The 4,622-nt window shown below is 37.7% G+C and overlaps 3 non-coding genes across 3 annotated transcripts; 1 reads left to right on the top strand and 2 right to left on the bottom strand.

Annotated features, from left to right (window-relative positions):
• Positions 1 to 1,552: 1,552 nt before the first annotated feature.
• Positions 1,553 to 1,625, top strand: trnak-uuu (transfer RNA lysine (anticodon UUU)). Its single transcript has one exon. It is a non-coding gene; the product is annotated as a tRNA-Lys (tRNA).
• Positions 1,626 to 2,232: 607 nt separating this feature from the next.
• Positions 2,233 to 2,305, bottom strand: trnaf-gaa (transfer RNA phenylalanine (anticodon GAA)). The gene has a single exon. It is a non-coding gene; the product is annotated as a tRNA-Phe (tRNA).
• An 836-nt stretch (positions 2,306 to 3,141) lies between these two features.
• trnay-gua (transfer RNA tyrosine (anticodon GUA)) lies at positions 3,142 to 3,228 on the bottom strand. The gene is given in 2 exon segments: positions 3,142 to 3,177; positions 3,192 to 3,228. It is a non-coding gene; the product is annotated as a tRNA-Tyr (tRNA).
• Positions 3,229 to 4,622: the final 1,394 nt, after the last annotated feature.

Below are 4,622 nucleotides of genomic sequence, written 5' to 3'. Positions count from 1 at the left end.
ACAAAGAAGAGGAAAAACTTCAACCTTATTGAAAATAAGATATTCTTCATCTCAGTACACTAATAATGACTGAATTAATGAATTACATATTACAAAACTGTTGTATTACTCATTCACGGATGTCATTTCACTATTTTACTACAAAAAAGGTCAGTAAATGAATGTATATATTTGTAAACGCTCTGAAGTGGGAAAGGTGTAGGATTAAATAAGCTTTGCTTCATCCTACTCCTTTTCGGACATGATGTAATGTGAAATGGTATTAAAGTGTCTGATGTATTATGTTGTAAGTATGTTCATGTTCAAAATAAACTAAAGAAAGAAATAAAAGAAAGAAAGTATTGATCGATTGACTGAGTTTATAATACAATTTTACCAAGTGATAAAGTAACAGCACAAAGCACACATCAGTCATATTAAATGATGCATCAAGGACAATACTGTAATGACATCAAATAGATATTTTTAATTTCACCAGAGTACCTGGTTGGTTTCACATCTTGTTCAACCACTTACCAGAGGGAACAAGATACCTCTTTTTTCAAAAATCATCAAAAAAGTACAGGAAGGGTATGGTGCCATGACCCGGAGTCAAACCAGGGTTGCTGCAGCCACAACACAGAGTACTAACCACTATACCATCACAGCTGTAACAAACCATCCAGACTGATAATGTGTTTGCTTCCCTGTTCATGTTCATAGACAGAATAGTCACAACTAGTTTGAATGCTAGTGACCAAGCCCCAACAATTTTTACTCTAACAAGAGGAAGGCGTGCTCAGGTAAGATTTGTTTTGTTTCACCTTTTTCCTCACCCACTTTATTCTAAATGAATGTCCCGAGTATACCAACAGATACAACGTCCAGTTATCTATTCACAATGATAACAAGACAAAAAAAATGCATGTTCCAGTTAGTAGATATTTATTTTAAATGCAAAAAAACACTCTCAAAGAAACAGCACTGAATTTTGTTTCAGTTCAATTAACAAAAAACAACGAGCCAGTCAGGAGTTGAACCTAGAATCTTCTGATCCGTAGTCAGACATGTTATCCATTGCACCACTAGCTCCGTGCCCTGTAATTTTGTACAAGTTGTATATTGTAAACATCTTAGGCCAAAGGAACACACAGTTTACATGAGGCTTACTACCAAAACAGGGCTTTACTGACTGCTTATGTTGGACTTTAAAATCTAGTGACCTTCTATTTGTTGCAGCCTGGGCCTTCACCAGCTCTACCTGTTGCAGCTAACCTCCACTAAAAATTAAAGCAAAATGCTTCTGGCAATATTTTGGGGAGCATCCAAGTTAAATGCAGCTCAGAGTTTGCAACTTCGGGAGAGGAGCTTCTTTTTTGGTCAAAACCTTCTTTGTTGATGACGATGTAAAACTGGCCTATCTGTCAAAAATGAGCTTTGTGTTCAAGCACTTGGGGAGCTTGAACTTTGACAGTTCCCAGCTTGTCACTGAACATGCTGACTAATTCACCTTCACCTGAGATTGCCAATATGGATGTTATCTCAGATGTTGGACATATCAGCACATCAAAGGTCCTGGGTAGCTCAGTCGGCAGAGCATCAGACTTTTAATCTGAGGGTCCAGGGTTCAAGTCCCTGTTCAAGTGGCTGATGCTGACCTCCATACATTTCTCAAAAAATGTCCCTTTGCCCCCCTGCAGCAGTCTTTCGAATCTATTTTTAATTTAAATAGTTTTCAAAAATGATTGTTTTTTCTCTGTTTAATTTGAAAAACTGATATTCAAAAACATCCCTCACATCCACTTTAGTTCAGGTGGGAGAGCGTTAATGTGATCATCTGAAGGTTTAACCACAATACCTTAAACACAAATTGTTAGACAGTGTATCTGTATGAAAAAGTTGTGGTTAATATTTTGCTGTAGGTGTGTTAGATGCACCTTCACCTCACACTGAGCTCAGCTTTATTACTCTCAGTTTCAAGTTATACAGTCCAAGACAAACCCTTAAGGCAACAAATTTGTGTTTGAAACAGCCCGATGTAAGGCTCAGTTAAAGACCAAACATTGGCTTAAGGAACGATACACCGTTAAACCACGTAACGCTTGTCCAAATTAAAATGAGAGGAAAGGTGTGTAACTACTGATACTAGGATTCCACCAGCAAGGCTGGCAGGCCAGGGAGACCATTTCAGTATTGTAAGAGCCACAAAAGGATTATTAGTAAGAAGATTTGATTCAGAAACTCAGCGAGTTGTGCTGAAACCCGGGATCGAACCAGGGACCTTCAGATCTTCAGTCTGACGCTCTCCCAACTGAGCTATTTCACCTATACAACATTTGCTTGGGTTTACATATTCAAATGTAACCAAGGTCTGCCCTACTGGTGACTTTTGAGGGGTGGAAGGAGGTCTTTCCAAGGGGTCTCAAAGTCTAGTATTGGTCAGCAGAACAGGTACTTGAATCCCGGAAGCTCAAAAAGAATGTCTTACGCTCCATGACTGAGCATGTCAGGGTCTCTAAAAAATGTACCAAAATGCTTCTGAAGAATGTTTTATTACCGAGAATGTTATGATTATTGCAAACATTTGGCAGATTTTTCAGAAATGTTCAAAAGTTCTTAGCAGGCTAATAATTAATTCTTCAAGTGTAGATGAACCTTGCTTAGAAGAAAGGTAGTTTAAACGGTATAAGAACAGATACAACTACCAGTTATACATTCGCAATAATAAAGAGAAAAAAAACACATGTTTCAGTTAGTAGATTTAAAAAAAAAAAAAAAAAAAAAGCAAAATAAACTCCCCCTAAAATTGTACAGAATACTGTTTCAGTTGAGTTAACAAACAACAGCACGCTGGCTAGGAGTTGAACCTAGAATCTTCTAGTCCGTAGTGAGACACATAATCCATTGCATCACTATCCCTACAGAAAGAAACATCTCACTGTAGGACAGGTTGTGTTTCGTAAATATCTTACGCCAAAACAACACACAGTTTACATCCTCAGGATGTAAGACATTATTTGGATTCTTATTTGAACCACGTCACACAGAAATGTAATGTATGAATGAGTGAGAATGAGGGAGGGATGTTTTGGGTTGGTGCACTAATTGTAAGTGTATCTTGTGTTGTTTATCTTGATTTAATCATTTAAAAAAAAAGAGTAATCCTTCGAGCCGGATTTGAACCAGCAACCTAAGGATTCCAGCATGAGCAACTACAGTCCTCCGCTCTACCAACTGAGCTATCGAAGGTTAGTATCACCTCATACTAACTCTGATGTTTGAGTCACTTTAGTATCAAAGTTGACTTAGTTGACCTAAGTTGATTTAGTTGACCTAAATCACAAGTGTCTCAAAGGGCTGCACAAGCCCCAACAACGTCTTTGGCTCAGATCCCAAATCAGGGCAAGAAAAAACTCAACCCAATGGGATGACAATGAGAAACCTTGGAGGGGACCGCAGATGTAATTAAAAATATACCAAAATGAGGCCACGTCATTGAAGAATGTTTTACTACCATGAATGTTAGGAATATTGCATACAATTAAACTTCATTTAACCTGCCTGAAACCCTTTGAAACCATCCTGTTTAAATACCCTGTTGTGTACCTTGTTCATTTCGCTGTCAATTGGACTTCAACAAAAGTAGCTGACTATTTGTATGGCGTCACATTAGTGCCAAAAATCCAAGCGCATAAAAACTGTTATCGCGTGCTGATTCTCCACTTCGTGCGCGCGGTGCATTTTCGTTTTGGCACTTTGGGCGCGGGTATGCTTAGACCGCCCCTCCTTTCTGATTGGTCAGGCGAAAAAAGCTGAGCGTCAATCTGAAGTATAGCAGGGCGGGTCATGGTCAATATGTATCAAGATAATACAGCTCCTGTCGACAAACACATTCTAAATCATCCAAATTTAGTGGAGTTGTGGAAAATGTCAATTGAATTTGATCTAAAAGTCTTTGACGAAGGTAATGTCTCATCTGTTGAGAGAACATCACATAGTTAATGTGATTAATTTATTAATTTTCTTTCCTCTATCTACTTGAAGTTTACACCAGAGTCTACCCGAACCCACTTATCTATGCCTACTTCATATCAGGACCACATGATTAGCATTCTGTGGGTTCTTCCGAGGATGTCGTAGTCGTAGTGGTTTGTACAGTCCTTTGAGACATTTGTGATTTAGGGCTATATAAATAAACATTGATTGATATGGGCCTAATTATTCATGTTATGATTGCAATGACTATTTTAGTAGAATAATGAATGACAGGCTATCACTACAATTAATGAATATGGTTTTAATATTACTATAAAAAGTATTTACGTTTCTGCAAACAACTCAAATTATGGAACATGAGATATCAGCCCAGATCAGTACAGATGGCAGAGTTTAAAATATGTATTTAAAAAACAACCAAAAAAGCTAGCTCCCTACATTAGGCAAATTAATGAATGATATGATATGAATAAACACTCCATGTTTCTTCATTTTACCTCGGACAGCTGGTCCCCATCATTTTATTGGTGTCAATGGTACATGTACTATTTAAATATACAATACTCTGACATTTATAACAAATCGAACTGTTTGGAAATGAGTTGAAGTGGAGAATCAGCGCGGGACAACAGTTTTTATGTGCTTGG

Source organism: Nerophis ophidion, unplaced genomic scaffold (genome assembly GCF_033978795.1).
Source record: "Nerophis ophidion isolate RoL-2023_Sa unplaced genomic scaffold, RoL_Noph_v1.0 HiC_scaffold_114, whole genome shotgun sequence".
NCBI classification, from domain to species: Eukaryota; Metazoa; Chordata; class Actinopteri; order Syngnathiformes; family Syngnathidae; genus Nerophis; species Nerophis ophidion.
The sequence above is the reverse complement of the archived record's forward strand: the minus strand, read 5'-3'. Positions and strand labels throughout refer to the sequence as shown.